We start from the raw sequence: 23,630 nt of genomic DNA on the forward strand, positions 1-23,630 counted from the left end.
TACACCACATGCAAGGGTGACTGCTGCCAGTGACAGCCCAGAGATAACGAGGGGCCGGCTCGTTAGGCATCAGCTCACCCACAGCATCTACACAGTTCCCTGCTTAGCACAGCACACAACACCCCATGGGTGAGCAGGCTGCTCGCAGAGCCCCAATACCTGCGCAGCGGACAGACGCCGTCCATCCCCGCGCTGCTCGGGGCGGCGTGGACAGACGGACGAACCTCAGAGCTGGCCTGGTGGCTGCTGACCGACGGGATCGGTTGGGGCAGGTGTCCTGGGATCTGGGAGAAGGTTCAAAGCAACAGTCAAAACCTGAAATCTCTCCTTCAAAGACATCCTGACCTGTCCCTGACCTTCCCCAGCTGAGCCTGCAGGAGGCTGTTTGGTGGGCAGAGGGCTGCAGCCAGCCCAGAAGCCCAGGGTCCTACAGAACCAGAAGGGCTTTTCCAGGCCCTTTTAAACTCAGCATGCACAAAGCAGTGCCCAGGTAGCGGTCTGGGGACAACAAAGGGTTGGGAGAAGCCAGCTGAGAGTCTCCCAGCAAGCTGCCTTTCCCGAGACCTTGGCAGCCCCTCGGCTCTGGTCCCTCCCTGGCCCTACTCCCGCTCACAGCCGCACCTGGCACGGTTCCGGGGGTCCTCGCTGCTCCCCGCCGGGCGCAGCAGCCAGCACGGCACGGCACAGCTTGGCTCGGCATGGCTCTGCTCGGCTTTGCACGGCTCGGCACGGCTCGACACGGCTCGGCTCCCCCCGGCCACATGTGCGCCCGGCGGCTGCTGCGGCCCGGCCGCATGCTGTGCGCGCATCGCCCCGCGCCTCGGCCAAACACCGCCCCGGCGGGGTGGGCGCGCAGCCGCCTCCTCCTGCGCGGGGGACGGCCTCGAGCCCCCCGCATCGCTCCCGCTTTAGTGGACGCATCAAATCAGTCGCACCCGACACGTACAGAAATGGCATCGCCCCGCCGTGGTCTCGCTGGGATCTCGGAGCCGTGGGTCTGGGATCACAGCTCGTGAACTCATCCTGCACCGCGTGGGGACCCGGTGCTGCGTCACCCAGCACGCTGCACCCGCTGGGCTGCGTGGCACGAGACCCCGGCCAGCACGGGGGGCAGGCAGCCCCCCCATGTCCCCTTCCCAGCAGCAGCTCCAACGCTCTGCTTCCCCAGTCCCCCCCTTTTTTTCCATTTGTTTGTTCATTCTTCCTTTATTCTCTGCAATTGTCCTTAATGGAAACAGCATCTCAGCAGAAGTCACCCCGCAGGAAAGCTATAGCACAGAGGGATTTTTGTAGATGGCTTTAATAAAAACATTGAAGGTCTGTTGTTGTTACAGTGCTGTGTGATCCATTAAGTCTATTAAATACAACACAGGGAAACTGTGAAAAAAGCCAGAGGAGGCCATGATGTCACAAAAACAAATGAGCCAGGGCTGCTTTCCTGGTCTGCTTCAGGCGGGTGGTGCCACAGCTCTGCCCTGCGCTTTGCCGCCCGTGCCAAAGGAGCATCGCACCCGCGTCTGCCTGCCCTGCCTTTGCCACGTGAGCAGGCGTGTTCTCCCGTAAACGTGGAGTTTCCAGATATTAAATCCAGAGGATATTAAAGCCGAGGGCCCCAGGAGATCTGCTCTTCCCTCTACAACACACGTGTGCTGGGTAATTGCTAGCTGGTGTGCGGGCGCGCACAGGTGTCTTCGGGTATCGGCGTGCTGCCGGGTCTGGGTGGCCCACAGCAGGAGCAGGGACGGGTGCGCGCTCTCCTCCTCATAAAACACTCATCAGCTGCAGGCGGGGATGGACCTGACCAGGCGTGCTGCTCCTCCGCCTGCTGAGGCTCGGCTCCTGGAGCCTCACTGAGGCTGAAGCCTGGCTGTAACCCCAGGCCAGGCTTCCTCTGCTGCCCAGGGTGCAGCGGCACAGCAGGGCAGAAGGAAGGGGGGGACCCCTGGCACCCAGCAGGACACTGTCCTGGCACCTTGGGGCTGGCTGGGACGGAGTTAACGTTCCCTGCAGTGCCTGCACCTGTAGGTAGAACAGCCTTGGTAACACACCAATGTTGTGGCTACCTCCAGCAATATTGGCTCAGCACCAGGACTCCTCCAGCAGACAGAGACAGCAGGCGGGGGTGGGCAAGGGGTGAGGAAGGGGCCATCGCCAGGGCAGCAGACCTAACCCAACCAAGGGGATATCCCATGCCCTGTGGTGTCACACAGCAAAAACAGGTGGAAAAGAGGGAGAGGGGATGGGTGGGGGGAAGTGTCTGTCCTCCCCAACAGCAACTGCGTGTGCTGAGGTCCTGCTTTGGGGACATGGGCAGGCATCGCTCCTTGGTGGGAAGCAGCGAGCAATTTCTGTCCTCTGCACTTCCACACCACCTTTGCTTTTTTATTTTTTTTCCTTTTCCCTTTAGTTACACTATTTAATTAATAGTAACTGTCCCTTAATAATTATTTTTCCTTTAATTAAATCGTCCTTATCTCAACCCGTGAGTTGTTTCTTTCCTTCTTCTTCCCCTCCTCTTCTGTCTGGGAAGCACTTGGAGATGCTGTGCTGGAAGGGTACATGGGCTGTATTTGTGCTCGGGTCTCTGCTTTTTGTGGGGAAGGGATGTGGGGAGAGCCACGAGGCGAGGCTGGAGCTCGCCATGTGCTCCTGGCCCACAAAGGAGGTGGGAGAAGATGCCTGTGGGTGCATCTGTGACGTGAAGGGTGGAAACATTCCCAAGTGCTTCAGCATGGAGCCAGCACATGCAAGCAGACCACAGCCTGGGGAAATGATCCGGAGGCAATTTCCCGGGTCCGGAGGCAGATTGCTCCGCACCCAAGGCAAGGAGCAGGAAAAGGAGCGCAGGCCCCAGCCGTGCTGCAGAGCGCCTGCAGCGGGCAGGCATTCCAGCAATTCCCTGCGCAAACAGCCTGTGATAATCCATCTATTCTGTTTATTTGCACAAGATATTTTTTTTGTTGACATTCAAGACCCTTTTTCCTCTATCCCCCCTGCCCTCGTGTTGCCATAAGACATTAACCCCGCTCCCGCAGCAGCACACCAGAGCCCTGGAGGCTGGTGAGAAGCAGCCAGGCAGCACCCAGGAGCCCCACAGATGTGCCCACATTGTGCCTTGAGCCCAGGTTTGGGGTGGAGAGCACGGAGACCTCTGCTCCTGTCCCCAGCAAGGCACAGGTCTCAGCCACTCCTGTCCCCACCATGCTGCAGTGACTTCCCAGCCCCGCTGCTGCTCTCCCAAGTCCCTGCCTCCTCCTGTGCTGCTCTTGTGGCTGCTGAACAAAAATCTGGAGCCTGGCCGCAATACACGCAGTGCAGGGCGCTGCTCCCAGCCCCGGCCACGTGTGGTTTCCCAAGGAAGAGCACAAGAAAGAGCTGCAGGGAGTGACTGTATCCCATGTGTGTCCTCCCACAGTCTGCCAGGCTGGGGCTTACACTTCTGGAGTTGCTTACTAGCCCCTGTTGGGCCTGCCTTCAAAGTCATCTAATCCCCTCCTGAAACCTTCTAATACCGTTGGCTACTTCCCTATTTTGTGGCAATGAATTGCGTTGCAACTGGCCGGCCCTTTCCCACCACCAGGCTTTCTGGCCATCTACGGTCCGTGACAAGTTAAAACGGGTGTATGGACTTTAAATAAACCCCTCCAAGCCATTATCCTGTCCCTATCTCTAGCTATTATAATTGTAAGTAGCAGCTGTGGCACTCGGGAGGCTAGAGACAATACCTGGGAACAAAGGCAGCAGCGGAGAAGAAGGTCTGTGTGCGCAGGCTCCGGCACAGAAACCATTTGTAATTCTTCACCGTTATTGTCCCAGTACACAAGGGAAGCATCACTTTCCTAGCAAGTTGTGCCGCAATGTGTTCAGAAACATCAGCTCTGGCTTTTCAAGGAGACAGAAGTAAAACTCGATCTTTGACAAGAGCTGCTCAAGACCTGCAACGCAAGCGTGGAAACCTACTGATCAGAGGATGGTTTTAAACACCCGAACGCGAGGAATTAGACAAAGGGCCCCTTCCCGTGCTTATTGGTTGTGCTTCTGAGCTTGCTTTTCTCCCGAGGAGGGATTTTCCAGCAGTCACTCTCCCTGGTACGGCGGCCGGCTGTGAGAGGCGGGCTGTGCAGCGTGGCTCACTGCTGTTAGCACGAGGCACTCCGGGAATCCAAACTTCCTTCCCGACTTTTTAGGACTTTGGCTCTCAATCAGAGCAGTAAGTGGGTGTCGGTGTTTTTATTTGAACGTGGCACAGAAAGCTGTCCTGGCTCTCCAGGCCCGGCTGCACGATAGCTGCAGGCAGATGCATCACTCTGCGACTGAGCACTCCAAGAACTGCTGCCCAGTCTGCTTTCACTCGGAAAAGCAAAGGGCTGCGGTGCCAGATTTGGGACTGGATGCGGTACCGAGCAGAGCACGGGGACCCAGGGGCTGGTCCTGCTCAGCCTCGTGCCACCCCGACCAGCTGCCACGGGGTGCTCGTGGCCCAGAGCAGAGGCAGAGAGCCAGGAGGGACACAAAACCCACAAAAAATGCTTCTTGTCTGTCTTCTGAGGGGCACAGCTCCAGAGCAGGGCCCAGGATCCAGCCATCAGGGGCAGCCCCCTGGGAGCCCTTTTGCTGCAGAAACATTGCTATTTCCTTTTTATTTCTGATCCTTGCCACAGAGCGGGTATGGCTGCTTGGCCGCTTCCTAATCTGCAGGTTGGGGCTCCTGAAACCACCAGGCTTTTTCTTCTCCTTCAGCTAACCGCAGCGGAGTAAATGCAGGTCTCTGTGCTCCAGCCTAACTCAAGCAGGAGACTTCCTGGATTGCAAAGGAGAATTGCCAGAATTGGGTCAGAATAAAGGAGTCTGGTCTTGGAATAACAATATTCACAGCAATAGACTGTATTATATAATGTACTATAATAAAAGATATTACGGTATTACCAGGGGACGGGAATGCAGAGGGAAGGAAGGAACAGACGTGACAATGATAAATAAATCTGGAGAAGAAATACCAAGTGCAATATACTTTTTGTCTCCTTTTGTTTGAGACTGTGATAGATGTTTCCTGGTTCAAATAATAGAGCTCGCAGGAACACACTCCTGCTCCTACTCTCCTACTTACGCATTAAGCTGATTTTATTAAACCACTCCGTAAACAATCATTGCAATGCATCTTCCCAATTTCCCCCTGACATTTCTCTGGCAGCTGTTATACAGATGTCCACCGTTGTTGAACAGGAGTTGCTGCACTTAGAAGTAAGATAATTCAGCTTAAAATTGCTCTTGATGAACATAATGTGGGACTTAAGGAAGCCGGTAATAAAATTGGTTTAAAAACAGTCAATTAGGGAGCAAATGGCGAGCGGGGCACAGGGAGGCAGGGGCTGTGGGGCGGGGGGTGCGAGCACCCCCCGGAGCAGAGCAGGGCCTGCCTGGGCCGTCCCAGGCTGGGAGGGGATGGCTGCCAGGGAATTTGACTTCTGGGGCCTCCGTTCAGCGAGGGGCTTAATCACCTGTCTAATCTCAAACATTTAAGTAAGCCCATTGACTTCAATGATTTTCTTCAAAGGAGCAGCCCAGATATTTAAAGTGGCAAGCCCTGCTGAATCGGGGCCTTGGCTCTCTTCCCAGGTCCTCTCAGTTGGTCTTCAAACTGACCAGTCCCTTTTATGTAGGGTGCCCCCCTCCCCCCCCTTTTTTTTTAATCTTTGATGCTGTTCATTTACTTTTCTTAGGACTTTTAACCGGTGGGTACAAGAGCACTGCAAGGTTTTTTCCACTGTGGAAATCAGGGGGGGAAGTGGTGACCTGTGACTCCATCACAAGGCATTAGGATGTCATATCCCATAACTTCTCCCGCAGTTTCTCTCCATCTGCCGTGCTGCCCTGGGCGGGCGTTTTAACATCGGTGCTTCGGAAAAGACGGGCTAACTTCCAGGGCTCTGGAGAGCTTTGTAAAGTAACATCCAACCAGCATTTCTGACGTATTCCAGGTGGATTTTCGGCTTCCTCGCAGTGTTTTAGGGCACAGCCTGACGCTCGGTGTGGGCAGCCTGCCTGCCCACCCCTGTGCTGTCTCCTCCGTCCTGCAGCTGCACGTTTGGGGACAGCTGAAGGATGGAGCCTGGCTCGGGCAGTGAGGACGAGGCAGCACAGACAGCCCTCAGCGCTGCGATGGCCCCTGACCCCTGAGAGCCGTGATGAGTAATTGTGATTAACAGCCAAGGCGAGATGACTTCAGTTGGCTTCGGCTCTTCCTTTTCCTTATTTATCTTTATCAAAAAAGCAATGTTTATTCCTCTTTTTTTTTCTTTTTCTTTTTGTTTGTTTCTTCCCCGTCTCCCTTCTCCTCTGCTCTTTTCTCTTCCTCTCCTCCTCATCCTGTCTCCATCATGACTTTCCCTCCCCGTCACCTCCACACATGCCCCCCGTATTTTATCTCTGGCTACGAGAGGAGATTAGACTTTCTTTAATTACATATCTGTTTGTTGGTCGTGTCTCCAAGCTTTGCCTAAAAGCCGCGCTGGCTCAGATGTGACTGCGTGCAGGCTTTCTGCTTGGTTACACTTGTTTATTACTCGTTCATTAGCTTTTTTACATTGCTGGAGATCTGAGCCACTCACATGGCAAAGGAGGCTCGAGCTGACAGCAGAAAAAGCCTCTGCTAGTGAGATTATAGCTGCTTGCTGGCTCGGGTGGGAGAGCTGGAGAGGGCAAGAGGAGCGCGCTGCCTTTGTGCGCGGCTGAAAGGCGCTGTCAGTGTGCGGCAGGCAGCCTCCTGGAAAAAAAAAAGAGCTTCCCAGCCCCAGGGCCGGGTACGTTAACCCCTTCCCTGGCTGCTGCCTCCCCAGGGGCTGTGGGCAGATCAGCTCCCTCCTGTCCTTGTGGCGCTGGCTCCCCCTCCCCGCTCGCTGCAGGTTCACGCAGGGCACCCAGCGCTGCGGGTTCCTCGGCAGCGGCTCCAGATGCCACCTGCTCCACGCTCCTGCAGCCATCCAGCGTGGCCACTCGATTCCCTCCTGCCCTCATTCCTATGAGAGCCACAAGGTGAAGGGGCTGAGTGGTCCCAGTCACAGCAACTACCTGCAGATGGCCCGAAAACATCTGGCTGCTGCACGCAGCAACAGCATCCACCATGGAGAGGCACAGCCGTGCTGCTCCACGCTGAATGCAGCCACTGACACCACAGTGAGCCTCTACGGGAGCCCCCTGAGCCCCTGGGGGCTGCCCCAGATCCCATCCAGTGCTGATTGCTCCTGGTGAGCATCAGGAATGGCTGTGGGAGCTCAGCCTGCTCCGTCTGCCCTTCTGGTTACGGGTACAGCTGGCTGAGCATCACTCACAAATCCCCACCCAGATTAATGTTTGATAGTGGGATGCTGTGAAAGTGGCCAGTTCTCATGGCACAGACAGTTTGCCCTGGAACAGAGGACACTGGAGAGTCTGAGAGGAGGGGAAGCAGAGAAAAGGCTGAGGTTTCAGGCAGCAGCAGAGACGTCGGATGTGGTCCCGGCAGGCAGGAGAAAAAGGGAGGCTGATCCTGGAGCATGCAGATCAAAACAAATTGTGTCAAATCATGCACAGGATGGTAAACACCACAGACATTAGCCAAAGCTTCTCTTCCCTGCGTGGCTGTGCTGTGGCGGGGATGCAGAGCAGGAGCACCGCGGGCAGAGCAGGCGTGTTAGTGGGACCCCCCCAGGGACACCTCCAGCCCAGCTGGGGCCGTCTGGGGGACACCACAGGCAGAGGCTCCAGCACCACGGGTCAATCACCTGCACGAAAACAGATGTCCCTTCATGCACACAGCAAGACACAAACACTCTGCACCTGATCCAGCCTTTCCCAAAATGTTACCAGCATCTGCGAGAGCTGGATGAAGCCAAGCCCGGCGGGTGCACCCAGCTAGGGAAGTGCAGCTGCTCCACGCGCCCTGGGCAAGGTCTGGTCACCTCTGCAGCAGCAAGCAGCCTCTACCACAATGTTCCTCATCCCTCCCCAGCTCATTCTCCTTGGGATTTGCTTTGGAAATGGAGGCTGCCTCTGTCAGGCTTTCTGCCGACATCCAAGGTCAAGCCAACCCCATATATATGTGCATTATATATGTGCGGGTGGTTGGCTCAGGGATGTCCCTGCCACCAGGACACGGGACGTGAGGAACAGTGTCAGCAGAAGCCAATGTGGCCTTTGTCTTGGTGCCACGTGCCATGGCATGGTCCCGTGTGGCATGGCACGGCACGGAACGGCACGGCACAGCACGGCATGGTCCCCCTGCTGCCTGTGCTGTGGGGTGGCACGGTGCAGCACGGTGCCACAGCCCCTGCTGCTCCCAGTGACAAGCCCTCTGCAAAAAGCCAGACGAGCTGGCAGACGTCCCCGTGCCCCATCTCGGAGGCCAAGGAAATTCCCCTCGAGTGAAAGAATAAATAGGTGAGGAGCCCAAGAAGACAGGCTCTGACACTGCGCTTTCTGCAGGAGCATTTTGTGCCGCCTGTCGCGGGCTCGGCGCCTCCCGCCCAGCCCTTCCCCGGCAGCAACAGCTCTAATGAACCAACCTGCTAATGGGCTCAAGGGTTTTAATTGCTTCCCCACCAACCCCACCGCCACTGGAGTCAGAGCTCCAGGGCACACAAGTGAGGCAGGTTTCCTTTCACCATTTGCATTGTTCCGAAGGAAGCACATTTTTTCCCAACTCCTAATGAATATTGCAAATTCCAAGGGCTTGAGGAGATAAATACTGCCAGGCCGGATCGTGCGCTGCAGAAACACTTTGTCACTAGCTGTTCCCATCATGTGCTCTTTAAAAGCCTGATAAAGTCTAACTCATGATTATGGACAGCTAATGTCTTCAAAGCCCGCGCCGACAGAGTCTCTAGTTTCAGGTCATGGAAATGCCACTGTCACTTCAATGTCTGAATGTCCCAAACACGTTGTCAATAGGGATGTGAAATGCCCTGAGTCAACGGAAAGGAGGACAAAGGGAAGAGGGGCAGGCAGTGGCTTTGCCCGAAACACAGCGGGCAGATCCTCGTCTGCTCTCACCGGAGCACAGTTACCCTTCCCTGCAACCTGAAAGTTGAGAGTCACTCGGGCACCTGATCCAGTGCTGCCAAAAAAAAAAAGAAAAAAAAAAAAAAGGAAAAAACAAAAACAGAAAAAAGCCTCCAGAAATGTCAGCTTTGCTTTAACCCCTTCCTGCTGCCCCCATGGGTTCGTTCTGCGGGTGTTGGCCTCGGTGCCGTGCCTCCCGCTCCCCCGCAGCACAGCCTGACCTTTCCTGCTGCGCGCCTGGGCAGGCGGAGGTGAGGGGTTGCTTCGCTCTGGGGCCTGATGCACATAAAAATGACAGGAAAACGAGAAATTCCCGTGTAAGACATTTTTTCTCACACCTGAGTGATTTCGTTTTGTTTTCCTCCACTGCCCCGTGGTGCTCACACAATGCGGGGTGCCGCTCAGCCAGGCCGGATCACGCTCTGCAGAAACACTTTGTCACTAGCTGTTGCCATCACGCGCTCGTTAAAGGCCTGATAAAGCCCAGCCTGTAGTCTCGGACAGCTAATGCCTTCACAGCCCACACCACAGGTGGGGGCCCAGCACAGCCAGGGGGAGCCAGCCCCAGCACCCCTCGTTGTGTGGCACCAGCGTGGGTCACGCCGTCCAAACTCAGGAGGGGATGCAAAGGTGGCTTCTCCCTCATAAGCTTCTCCTTCGTGAGCACACCGCCATGATTCAGCTGCATTTGGGGAAATTTTTCTGTGCCCCCGTCTGAGCAGGGACAGTCAGGAGCCAGGGAGATGGCAGCTGCTTAACCTTGACGGGCACAGCACGCTGACGGCACGGGGGGGATGCACAGACACACACTGGGGTCGAGCGCATTGGAAATACTGGTGGTAATGATGATAAGTTCAGAACTGGAAGAACAATTTCTACCCAAGTTAATGTGATTTTAAGGAAAGCCAAAATGACTTGACAGCGCAGCAGAGTCCTTTAAATTAATCGCTATCTGACTTTGCTCCCTCTTTTTTAGCTGAGCCAAATAATAATATCTCTTAATCTCCGGAGGTGAAATGTTTCTCCGAGGAGCAGAGAAGCAGGGGACAAAGCCCATTGTACCTTGCTTAAAGGTCAGGATTTGTATTAACAGAGCAGGGGGGCTCGGGCTGCTGCCAGCCATACAAAGGACAACCAGCTGGTGAAAGGGGAGCGGGGTGGCGTGGTGCCCACCGGGGTTAACCATGCAGAACGGGTCCCATGCAGGGAAGGAGCCCCGTTCCCCATGGCATGGGGTGCTGCTGAGCAGCTGGTTTGGGAAGGGGGTGCTGGGCAGTGCCAGGCTCCCTCCGAAATGCAGCTCTGGGCTCAGCACCCACGGTGTCCTGTCCTGGGGCAGGCACGTGTCCGCAGCAGGAGCCGGTGCAGATGTTTAGATAATGCTGAGAGCACTTGGGTAGTATTTACTGATAGTGCTGGGATAATGCTTCTCTCTTTCATCGTGTCAAGTTGTCACTTTTTATGATAAACCATTATAATATTTGCTGTGAACTTATTACATGTTGTAGTCGATTCATTTAAAATTCAATGTATCCGCGGTTATCAACTGAGCATTAAAGTACCTGGTAACATATCTCACAGCGTCAGAGGATGCTCACAAGGTGCCACTGATCTTTACTGATGCTACCCAGAGATACTAATGCAGGCAAGTCAAACCTTGGCCCATCGAACCAAAATGTTTTGCCATGGCAGAACCGAGCACAGAGGCATCAATGAGCTGTTGAATATGAGCACCTCTTCTTCAGGGGGGAGGGCAAAAAAACAGGTCTGAAATTCAGCCTCATCGTTCATTAGCAATAATTATTACTTCAGTTATTACATCCTCCCATGGCAGGAGGGAAGAGTTAAATTCTCCCAGGACTCGGCTAGGGGACCAGGAGGTGCCAGCAGGGCTCCGGCCACCCTGGGCATCTCCTCTACCATCAGCTCTCTGGAAATGTGAACGCTGCAGCCCTGCTCCTGTGTGTGCTCCCCCCGCTGCCTTTCAGGCTCTGCACGAAACAAACACCGTGATTAACGCTCGGTTTTAATCCCGGGTATTTTTGGTAGTGCTTTCGCACCGCTGTTTCTTATTTCTCCTATACATTTCATGATAATTGCATCTCAGACAGTGTAAACACTTTCATTTTGGAAATGCTCTCCCAGGGAAACAGGAGATAGACGAGTCATTTGAAAACTCTCAGCGTTACTCACTTCCTGATTTTATTTAATTATTTATTTTATATATTTTTTTAAACTGTCAGCGCAAAATGAGCTGTGGAGGGAAGTCGCTATAGCGGTGAGGGGTAAACAATTATAAACAAAAAACAGAAATCCACATTTTGCAGAGCCGGCTTCTCCCCTCCCCGGGCGGGCACCCTGCGCCCGGCCCCAGCACGCCGGGGAGATGCCAGAGCAGCAGCCTGCCCGGGCACGCACCGCCAGCAGTGAGCTCGCTTCACTTCCACCCAAAAGGAAAATATTTCACATAGCAAATTGGTCGTGGAAAGAAATTTGGAGGCAGTTTCTCTTTGCACAGACACCCAGGCACCGTGGCCACAGCCTCTCCGCCATGGCCAGAGCTGCAGCGTGCTGGACCTGCGGGCAGCTCCCTGACAAGTGCTGGTCTGACCACCTGAAAGCATTTCTTTGAGGCATTCCGATTTTGTTCAGATTTGTAGCAAAACCTTTCAATTTAATTCTAAAATCAAACCTGAAGGAAGAAACAGGAATACAGTTTTTCTGGTTTGTAATATAAAATTATATGAGGAACAACCATACATAGCCTCGTATTAAAAAATGCTTCAAGCCAATTCCCTTCAACTGAAATTAAACCAAAACAGGTCGGGTTCATACAGCAGTGGGCATGTGGAGGGGCAGTGCTGGAGCTGCCTTGTTGGAAAAAGTCCGTGTGGGTTCCTGGTAAGAGGTGCCTGCACCTCGTCCCGTGTTTGTCACAGGAAATGATGCCGTGTTCCCATTCCCTTCTTGTGCCTGGATTAAGTAGCCAGGAGCACAAAGGGATCCCACTTTGATCATAAAAAAAAAAAAAAAAAAAAAAAAAAAAACACAACTTACCATCCCTCCACTGCCTGGCAGCATTAGGCGCTGTTCTCCACGAGGCTGCAGGCAGCACTGGAATAAAAATGAGTAATAATAGTTATTATTGGAAGGGGCAAGTAAATGCAAAGAGCACGTGTTTGTTTTGTTGTGCTCGATGTAATTATTTCTAGTGTTCTGGAGACCGATGGGTGAGACTAACAATATACAGCGGGATTTATCATCACGCTGTGGAGATGCTGCAGCAGGGCCAAGCACTGCTCCAGACGGCTCCGTGGCTGCGGGGCGCAGAGACACACGGCTGGTCCCAGCCCCTCGGTGCAGCACGCACGGCTCCTTTCAGCAGAAACTGGGTCAGTGGCACGGTCCCATCCCACACAACCGAGCTGATGCGATGGGACTGGCTGTGACCAGGTCACTCCCATGCCACTCACTCCCACGGCAGGGCCAGGGCACAGCACAGAGGCTGCACCAAAGTCACCACTCGCTCCATACCGGGCCCCGTGCCGGTGGCACCGCCTGGCCAGGGCTGCTCTGTGTGGCAGCTGCCAGCACCTCATCCACGGCTTCAGCTCGTTACCGCTCCCAATCAGCCAGCGTGTGCTCTGGAGGGGGTGTGTGGGTCAGTGGGTTTTGAAAACTTTTCCTATAGGGCCCCCACCAAATGTGTAGTGTTCGGGGTGGAACTGGCCACCCTGTACCATGCCTGGCTTCCTGTGGCTACTGGCTTCTCAAGGGCCTCGCAGGGACACAGCCACATCCCACAAAGTCCTGGGAGAGAGTGGGGAGAGGGATCTGAAGGGTAGACAGAGCCAGGATGCTGGAAGTCTCCTCCTGTTTTCTTTTGCACAAGACAGAATATTTTTTCTGGCTTCGTACATCGTCCCTGATCTTAAAAATAGCCGGGTTCCTTCCTGGTGGAGTGGAGCAGTTTGCTTTTTCTAGATTTATCATTCCGATTTCTCATTCCCCTCACACCCAGTAATTGCTCCTGGAGACAGCGGGGCTCGGGGAGCTCTGTGCGCTCAGCTCTGCCCGTCCCCGCACACGCAGCACCACGGCACTGCTGCGAGCCAGCCAGGCTGCCCGCGCACAAACGGTGTGCCGGCACGGACACAAACCCTGCCAGGAACGGGGCTGCTGGTGCAGCACGTTTGGGCATGTTGGGGTTTGCAGCCTTCGCCGGGCTCAGTCCATGATGGGAAGTTCAGAGGGGAGCCACACGTGGCCCGGCACGCTGCTGCCTGCCCCGCAGCTCCCCGCCTCTCCCGGCTGGAAACGAGGCCCCACGGAGGGACACGGCTGGTGGCACCCGATGGGACACGCTGCTCATAAAGCGGGGAAAGGTGCAGCACCTGCTTGTTAAAAACAAGTGGAGCTCTGCCTGCTGGAGTTTGGTCGCTTCTCCTGGTATATCCCATTCTCCTTGACTTGCAAATCAGGCTGGGATTTCAGGAGAACAGTCCTCCAGCTGACATCTCAGGTATTTCCAGGAGCCATCTGCACTACCGCGCTCCTCTGAATATTTCTCGCTGCTGTCACTGAGAAGCAGAGGGACTGAGCTCTTTGCAGCCACAGCACTTCAGGTCGGGTCCTTGTGCTGATGATTTAAAGCGCTCTGGAGCATCTCCTCGCCGAAGCAGCAGCCGTGGAGAAGTGGGCTTCTCCTCCCCGCCTGTTAGATCGCTTGCACTGCTGCCTGACACAGCCTCAGGATGGCACTTGCCCTAATTGCTCAGCACTGGAATGATTTCGGCTTTGCAGACAGATTAAGTTTGAGTCTGAGAGCCGAGGGCCGGGCGAGCTGCTTGAGGAAAGCACAATTCCATTCCCCTGCCTCCTCTCCTGTCTCGGGGAGGTCACTGCTATTTGCTAGCACTCCCACGGCGATCTCACCCAGAGGCACCATGAGGAACAAGCACAGTTGCAGGCACAAAATCTCCCTTTCCACAAAACCTCCCTTTCCTGCTTCCATGCGAGTGTTATGGACAGGAGCAGAATGGGGGAAATGAAACACGGAGCCCTGGGCCAGGGGAGCAGCTTTTTCCCCATTTTCTGCACCCGTATCCCCAGCATCCCTGCTGCCTCGCTCCTCCACTCGGACAGGGATGAGCTGACGGGGACCAAGCGGCAGTGGTTAGCCCCACACTGCAGGAGCAGGGAGGTGGGCACTGCTGGTGGCACGGCCAGGTCTGTCCCCCAGGACAACACCAGTGCGGACTGGGGGGCATTTTGTGCTTTGAGGGCTGTCCTGTGGTGCTCCCAGGCTGCCAGGAGCGAGCAGCGCACTGGGGGAGCTGTTTTGGAGCACCCGGCCAGTACTGCTGGGTGCCCCACAGCTCCCCACGGCCGTGCCTGGGGACCACCCCCTGCCCCCAGCCCTGCTGTGGCAAGGAGAGGCTGGTGGAAGCCCTTGAGTGCCAGGGCCCCCAGACCCCGTCCACGCACATCCCACTGCCCTGAGCCCCCCACCAGCCCCTTTTCCCCTCCTGCCCGGGGGGCTCTCGCCCTCGCAGGGCTGCAGCTCTGAACAAACTCCAGCGGGGCCCCCTTGTTTTGGGGCTGCTCCGGGGGGGTCCCCACGGGGCTGTGCAGAGACCCCTGTGCTCGCTGCGCCCCGCTGAACTTCTCCCCCCCCCCCCCAGCACCCGGGCACAGCCGAGCAGCTACCAGATACGGCGAGCCGTGAAGGTTGATAAACAAAAGTGAGATAGGACACGGCACCAGAAAGACCTCGCCTAATGGAATTTTTAAGCTACTTAATTTGGGGGCTTGTCAACCTTGACAGCAGCCCTTTAATAAACGATGTGCCGCCCTCCCCCCGCGCTGGGGGGGGCTGCAGGGGACCCCCCGCTGCCTCCTGGGGGGGGGGGCAGAGCAGGGGCCGGACCCCGGGGGCTCCCCGTGGAGCGATGCTCGGGACCCCCCCCACTGCCATGCCCCCTCCCCAGGGGCTGCCCTCGCTCCGCCCGGTACCGGGTTGGGGGGGGGGGGGGGCCCTGTGCCGCCCCCGGCCCGCCGAGGCGTGCGAGTGCCCCCCAGCGCTCATCCTTCATCCTAGTTAAAGGGGGTGGGGGCAGCGGGAGACCCCCCGGCAGCGCCCCCCGGCCACCTCCTGGGTGTCGGGGCTCCCCCTGCAGGGACCGGGGCGGGGGGCTCCAGGGGCTGCGGGCCGGGACCCCACGGGACCCCCCGGGACCCCAAGGCTGGGGTGTGGGGAAGGGCAGAGCCCTGTGGCTGTCACGGTGTGAAATTTGGGGGAGAGCCGTGCAGCACGGCCTGAAATTTGGGTACAGCTGTGCGGTGCCGGGAGTTGCACTCGGTGATCCCTGTGGGTCCCTGCCAGCTCGGGATCTTCTCATTTTGTGAGCCTGTGGGGCACGGACACCGGCAGGGCACGGGGTGATGGCCAGGGCTCGGGGCGCTGTGCTGGCCTCCCGCTGCTGTCCTGGGGGAGAGCATCGCCCGGGGGGTCGCTGCCCTTCCCCGCGTGTCCTTCGCCCCGGTGCTGTGTCAGGACGCAGCAGAGCCTCCCCCAGGGGTTGTGCAGGAGCTCCCGGCTGTCTGAGCCCTCCTGCAGGAGGCTTTGCTCCCGGCAGGATGCAGGCAGGGCACGTAGTTAGCTGCATGCATTTAGCAGAGGGCTTAATGGGTTGTGGCCTGTTCCTCATCAATTCATCGTGGCACATGCTTCTAGCAAGTGACTGAAAATTAGTTTCAGAGTTGCTCTAATCCACATCTTGGCTGCATCCAGCCCTGGAAGCCCTTTCCCTGTGTCACGGCTGGATCCATCAGGCTGCGTGCTGCGTTCGCTCAGGGTTTCTCTCTGCTTCATCGCCTCTGCGAGGTGGGCTCTGCCTCCCGGCTGCCGCACACCTGCAGCCCCTGAACCAGGCTGGGTGGCGAGGGACAAGCAGCAGCACCACCTCACCACGCCGACACCCAGCGCTTCCCAAAGCTGCCAGCTCTTGGTAAATCTCACTCTCACTTGGGTCACAGAGGCCATCTCCAGCTCTGTTCTGTGGGGAGGGAGTGACTCGGGACAGCCCAGTTTAACGAGAGTGAAGCATCAGCGGGTAAAGCAGGAGGAGGTGCAGCACACCCCGGGACATTCCCTGGGGGTTTCGAGGGCGAGGATGCTGTGGCAGCGTTTCAGGCAGAAAGCAGAGAGGGGCAGAAAGAAACCAGCGCCCGGCCCTTGCGAAGGGCAGCCAAGGGCGCTGCCCTGGCAGGCGTGCAGAGAGGAGCCTGTGAGCGCCGGTGGCTCGGAGACGGCAGCAGAAGCCAGGCCTCTGCATGCGCCGAGGGCTCTGAACCCAGTCAAGAAAAGTCATTAGGAAGAAAGCTTCCAGGCTGGGAAAGAGCCAGATGGCAGAGGTGGCGGGGAAGCAGATGGGAGATGTAAAACCTCCTGCGCATCTGAGCGTGCCGAGCCCGGCGCTGCTGCGGCTGCGCGGAGCCCTGGGGGGCACGGCCCAGGGCCGGGTGTGTGGGGCCATGGGGCCGGGATGGGGTGGGCTGTGGGGCCGAGGCGGTGTGCCCAGCACGGCCTGGCAGCTCCAGGCTCCTGCCAGCACCTCCAGCAGCCATCCTGCCCTGCCCTGCCCTGCCTTGCCGTGCCTTCTGCCAGCGGCTGGCTGCCTTCAGAAAGCCCCTTCCCCAGAAAGCCTCTTCCCATCTCCCTGGTGGCTTCGGGACAGAAATCCAGTGCTGCTGTGCAACGCAGCAGGAGCTCACAGCCTGGCCACAGCGCTGCAATCTCACAAACTGCAGGGGACGGCGCTGCCACCAGCTGCCTCCACCGCCCCATGCAGGTCACCGTGTGGCCAGGCGCACTGATCGGTGCCCTGGGGCTGAGCTGAGGCATCGGGAAAAGAGCCAGGGTCTGTGCCAGGGGAAGGTGATGCATGCACGTGCGCAGAGGTGGTGGTAGAAGGAACACGAGCAAGAGAGGGATAGACCCGAACAGGCACTGTAAAGCGTTTAACTACAAGGTTTTGTAAGGATTTGGCCTTGTCCCACCAAAACTCAGCCATCACCTTGCTCTCCCATATGACACAAAGGAAGGGCTGGACAAGGGGTCTCCTGTATCCCGGGGAATGCCCCACACCCCGAGCCTTGGGCTCCAGGATGCAGAGCCACCAACTTCCCACGGTCGTTCTGTGCCTCTAACCCCAAAGTGAAAAATTCTCCAACTAAAACTATCCAGCAAAATTAACTGAAAATCCTGAATAGGTGTGAGACGGATGAACTCACATTTCGAAGCAAATTTCTCATTTGCCAAATGACTCCTTCCTGCCTCTAGAAGCGTGTGCAGGAGGCCCCCGGGACGAGGGAGCTGGTGAGGAGCCAGAGGACGGGGCTGGACCGGCAGCATTGGGGCCGTGGCGCTGGGGCTCGTGCCGGGCCAGATGTCTCCAAACGCCTCGCGGTCACACAGCTCCGTGGTAGATCCTGCCCGAAGCTGGGGCAGCCAGCTGAGCCGAGCACTGAATCGCCCTCTCTGGAGCTTTATAGCCAGTGAAATTAATTTTTTTAAAGCCCCTCTATGATCTCTGGTGTCTAGCGTTTGGCTGAGATGTCAGTGGTCTCCAGCCACTCGTCCCCACATCCAGATGGCAGGGTAAGAAACGGGGGGAGGCAGGGCCCCCCGGCCGGAGGGACAGGGTGTGGGGGCCCCAAGGAGCAGGAACAGCCCCAAAACCCCTTGAGGACAGCCCAGAGCCTGCTCTGCCCTCAGCTTCTTCTCAGCTGCCTGGATGTGGATGTGGATCAGTCCCCTCCTTGCTCCACTCCCACGGCTTCACTTCCACGCCATGCCTGGGGAAGAAGGAGGTGTGCAGGCGTGCGGGGCTAGGGGTGCACAGCACTGGCAGCGCTGGGTCCCCCCAGGCTCATGGGGGCTGTCTGATTTCCCTGCTTGCCTCCAGAGCCAAACCTCCCCCCGGCACCGAGGCGAGCTGGCTGGTGGGGCAGGAGCTGGATGGCACGGCAGGGCTCTCCGTGCCCAGGCGCTGGCTCTGTACTCAGAGCAGAAACCCAAGGCCCTTGTTACCAGCTGCCTCTGGCAGCCAATTAGGCATCTGCAAATACTCGGGACTCAGGTAGCTTAATTAGCATTTCTCTCGGTTGCGAGGCACGGGCACGCAGATGGCACGGCGCACACCCACGGGCTCCTCTCGGTGCTCTCCCTCGGAGCCTCAGCACCTGGGGATGGGGTCGGCGAGCTGAAGCTTCTTTCCTCCTTTTCACACAGTTTGTCACAAATTTTCTGGGGATGTGAGCTCGGCACTTGCCGTCTACATGAGGGCGCTCAGGGCGGTGCGGGGCTGCCCTGATGTGGGCAGGGGGCAGCCCGATGGGAAGCCCCCGCCTCTGCTTTCCCAGCCACGGCGGGGCCGAGCGCTGGGGGTGCAAAGCTTCACCGGCCCGGGCAATTACTCAGGGGTTTATCATTCAAAACTGAAAACCGGGCCTATAAATAACCAGGATCCCTGTCTTAATGGCTGCATTTCAGCGTATTTTTAATTATCATTTTATGAATGGGTGCATTAGGGTATATTTAAATACCAACTTAGCCGTGCTGTTAATGAGGCAGGATTGTTATAGGCCAGGTCTGGCTATATATTACGTTGGTATATACATATGCTTCGACATCACATTTAAAAATTAGCTATTTCAAGCGTAAAATTATAATTGGTTTGTCTAATAAAAGGATAAATAAATATCTATTTAACTTCATTACTGTCAAAGGCAGGAGGCTTTTCTCCATTGTCTCCTTAGGGCTTTATGGCAGAAAAGCTAATTAGCTGTAATTGGGTGGATCCGAGGCGAATGAGGCCAGCACAGCGGCAGCGCTGGCTGGGAATGGGGCACCGGGGCCTTTCCCGGGCTGGTGCCCCCACCCCGAATATCGCTGCGCACCCACCACAGGAGCAGTGGGGGAGGCCCTGCCTGGCTGTGCTTTGGGGCCAGGAGCAGCTCCGTGGGGTCACCAGGAGCACTGGCCTCGACGGGGCTGCTCCAACCCCAGCCCCTCGCCATCAGCCCATGCACGACCCCTGACCCCGAGGAGGGTTTGCCATGGCCCTAACGAGCCCCTTGCCACCCAGGCTGTGCTCCCCACCCCGTGCCTGATGCTCCCTCTCCTTTCGTTTCCCCTCTCCTCCACAGCTCCCTACCAGACGCCTCCCTCCTGGCAGCCCGGGGACGTGCGAGAGCCTTGGCGGGTGGCAGAGCTGCGGTGCAGAGCTGCCCGTGTGCATGGGTATAAATTCCCTTTGCATATGTTATTTGACATGAGGGGGGGAGAGGAGCAGGCCTGACACCCGTAGCAAATCACCGAGCTGCCAACAAAATCTTTCCTTTTTATTTTTTCATGAAAAGGAGAAAGATGGAATTTTAATAATTGCCCGTTCTCCCCTAATGATGAGCGCCGGGCCAGGGGGAGCACGCCTGCGCGGGGGGCATTAGCATGGAGGATGCTGTCTGGGTTTTGCTTATCAGTTCTGCTTGTTGAGCGCGTTCCAGGGATGGAAGAAACTCCGACAGACAGCGTGGAAAATTAATTTTTAATGCCTTTTATTAGCGCTTAAGCCATTCTGAGAGGATGAAATAATCCCTGGTTAGGTGGAGTGGCAAAGGTCTGGGAGGGCTGTCAGGAGGCTGAGTCACTCCCGCGGCCAAAATTAGCCAAATCCATCCTCCTGCTCCTTCAGCCAGGGCTGGGATCGCGGGGGCACGCTGCCCACCCACCCCAGGGCTGTGGTGCTTCACTGCATGCAGCCAGCTTCACCAGCTGGGGCAGGGACTGTGGAGCCTCGTCCTGGCCTCCCCAGCCTCCATCTCCCAGCGTGGCCACCGTGTGGCACCAGGAACAGCCCTTGGTGGGCATGGGACACACGGGCATCGAGGCACGAGAAAGGGGAGGCTTCCCCCACCCAGCTGAAACTCCCTTTCCATAGGAAAAATTCTGCCAAAACAGCCCAGCCATTTCCCAGAGTGACAGAGAAACCTTTTTACTCTTCTTCCCTCCGTGTTAATAACTGTCCTATTGCCTCACCGAGGAATTAACATGCCTCGTGCTTGGGAGCTGAGCGCTGCCCTGGCAGAGGGCGAAGCTGAGCGCAGCTCCAGTGTCAGGGCTGCGATCCTGTGGGAAGGGCAGCATGGGTTCGTGTAATTAAAAACTGTATCATGACACATGCTCACAAGAGGGCTGATTTAGACCTGTACAAATGACCCCTTTTGTTCTTCTAATGTATTCTTTTCTTCCCTCTACTTTCCTTTCAGGGCATGTACCAAGCACCAGTAATGTATTCTCTGCCCACTTTCGGTGAATTTTCTCCCTCTCACACACGTGTGCACACACGGGCACACACACACACCCCTCCACGCCTGCACACGTGTGGACACAGCGCTCCTGAGTGCCCCAGCTGGGCAGGAGACCCGGCCACAGCAGCTGGTGGCCACCACGGGGCTGAGGTCCTGGGGACGGAGCCGTGCACCCCGTCCCAGCTGGGTGGCCCTGGATCTCCGCTGCGGGGTGAGCACCGTGTGTGTGCCCACCCTCACCAGCACCCCCTCGCTCTGAGTGCAGCAGGGACACCGGTGCCCTCTCCCCAGGGGGGAGGAAGCTCCAGAGAGCCTCTTCACGCGACGAATTTTAATGTTCCTCTCCACATTCAGCCCAAGTGAAAATCCCTTCAAAGCACGAGCCCAGCGCAGCAGAACTAATTTGAAATGTCACTGAGGTCAAGCCCGGCTTCCCCAGCCATTAACCTGCTTCTCAAGCTGCACACTTCATATTTATTTACATAGCCACATATTTGTTTAAGCCTCAGATCCCAGATCCAGGGAGGGACACGGGGGGCTGCAGAGGCGAGGAAGCCCCGAGCTGCCTCCGCATGGACAGAGAGGGGAAATCCTTCGGGGGGCTTCGTCCCCAGAGTGCCCCAGGGAGGACAAGGAGGGACTTTGGAGACCTGGGTGCTCCAGCCCAGCTCTTCTGGTTTAGCTTTTCCTCATCTGCCCAGAGACAGCAGCGTTCCCTTTGTAGGATCTTGCACTGGCATAACCCAGTGCAGATTTACCCCAGCCAACAAAGCTGATTCACGGCACCCTTGAGCCCCTCATGGTTTTCAGCCTCTGCTTCTGCTCCCTGATAGGTAACAAAGTGCAGGGACAGGGGGAAGGTTTCTGTGAGGGCATTTTCTTCCAGAGTTTGGTCGTTTGCCCATTTTGTGTCCCACCCCTCAGCCTGGTGGTCCACAAGACTTGGAGAAAGCCTGGACCAAGCTCCACCAGCCGTCACCCCATCGCGGTTCCAGTCCCTCCCATCCCTACTTTGGTGTTGCTGCAGCTCCGTGCTGCCCGCAGATAACACAGGAGCCTCATTCCCCCCCTCTCTGCTGCCTTGCCCCTCGCAGCCCAACCCTCATGCCCCATGGAGCAGCCCCCCTGGCACAGAAGGGGACAGCCTGGTCTGCGCTGCACGAGGGGCACGTTCCCCATCGTGAGCTGCTCTGGGGGAGGAGGCTCTCCTGAGAGCACCATCTTACTGAATGCTTTTCCATTAGGATGTGCCAATTAGGAGATTAAAACCTCCCGCTGAGACCCACCTGGCCCCAGCTGGGACTGCTGATGTGTGAGCGGGTGCAGAGCAGGGCCCTGGGAGCAGGGGGACCGGGCAGAGGCTGGGCAGGAGGAATTGGGGTGGCCTCAATTGTGCGTGTCCTCAGCCCCAGGCTGCCCACCTGGGGGCCTCCTGCATCCCCTGCTCTGCCTCTGCCTTACCCTGCTGGCTCGTGTCTGCAGGGAGGTAGGATGGGGTTCTCACCCTTTATCCCCAGCGTGGTCCCGTGTCCTGTCCGCCCCTGTGGGGAGCCCCATGAGGATGGGGGGAGCTGCAGCATCCGGGGCTGTCTCCCCATCTTCCTTCCTGCTGGGCAGGAGCTCGTGTAGCAGGGCCTGACCTTTATTTTCCTTTTTTTAGTTTTGTTCTTGTTGCTCGCTTGCATGTTTAATTCAAGGCTGTGGAGCTGGCTAGCCTGTGGTTTAAAAAAAAATAATAATAATCAAGAGCTCTGGCAGGGTATTAAAAGAGTTCATAGTAACTTGAAATTAGTGGGATGATCTGAGACAGATGTGAAAGAGGGAAGAGGAACTGGCTTGCTGTGTATCCTCTCTGCTGCTGTGTGAAAGACACTAATTTGATTTCTTTTTTTCTCAAAAGCAGACACCTCTCAGTTTGGTAATGAGAGCCCATTTCTCTTATGATATTCCAGCACCTTCTTCTCTTGCTTTCTTCCCCTTCCAGTGTGCCCTGCTGCTGACCCACGGGCAGCCGGGCTCGGCGCTGGCTCAGCTCCACCACGATCGCTGTGCCCAGGGGACGGGTCCTGGCCCCCAGAGCTCCCGGTGGCACGGTGACTTTGTGGCCAGCCCCATCCCCTGCCAAGCTCTGGGGGCAGCAGGGTGTCTGCCCCTGCCTCGGCTCCCCCAGCTGCTCCATCCCTTTTCCCCTCTCCCTGCTGCCCGGAGGTGCTCCTGGGCTGGGTGCCCCGGTGGCAGCAGGAGGCAGACGGGGCTGAGCCTCCCCTGGCTCTGAGCCTCCTCCTGCTACCACCGCGTGCTCCTGAGGCAAGCGGGGCTGGAGAGCACCCAGGGTCACCGGCTGGAAATGTGCAGGAGATAATCCAAAGAGGCAAGTGCCTGCCAGCCGCTCAGGTGTTAGCAGGAGTTAATGAGAGTCTCGGTGTCTGATCTCTTGCAATCAATTCCACTTCCTATCACTCTGCGAGAGGTGAACATCCACGCCGCTGTGATGCTGCTAGCTCCGGGTGACGAGCCTGCCTTCAGCCCTGATGCCGAAGGAAATTGCTGGATAACGTTGCTGTGCTGCTGCAGGCAGGGCCTGGGGAGCAGGATTGTTCCCCTGGATGGCCCAGCTCAATGGCAACACTTTTTTTTTTCAAGGAAAAATCACCCGGGAAAACTGCTCCCTGTCCTTCCCAGTATCAAATCTCCTCTTGGTTGGGAGAAAATGCACAAAGAGACCAGCAAGATGAATGCAGTGCAGGGGGGGAGCACGGCACACACCAAGCTCACTGTTCACTGCCAGCAGACCTGCCAATTTTTGTTCTCCAAGCACAGACTTGTTCACAGAGCAGTAATGCAGAGAGAGGGGTCCTTAAACCAGCACTGTGAGTGGGGTGGGGGGGGGTGCCCAGGGGATGCTCCCCCCTGCCAAAGTGCAGGCAGCAGGGACCTGTTGTGGGGCACCAAGGCCTTCAGAAACCCTCCCTGATGGAGGAAGCAGCAGGCCAAGGAAAGGCACGTCTCTAAGATGGTGCTTTCATTGTTTTCCTTCACTGAAAGCAGCTCTGCAGTGGATTTTTGCTGCTCGGGATCAGTTACTGCTTTGCCAGCCTTGACGTGGGACCCGCAGGTGCTGCAGTAAATGGGATCAGTGCCACGTCTCGTCCGGGCCCCATCGCCTGCTCTGAGACGCACCCGGTGAGGTGGAGAGGGGACAAAAGGGCCTCCTGTGCAGG

This window comes from Aythya fuligula, chromosome 13 (assembly GCF_009819795.1).
Source record: "Aythya fuligula isolate bAytFul2 chromosome 13, bAytFul2.pri, whole genome shotgun sequence".
Classification (NCBI taxonomy): Eukaryota; Metazoa; Chordata; class Aves; order Anseriformes; family Anatidae; genus Aythya; species Aythya fuligula.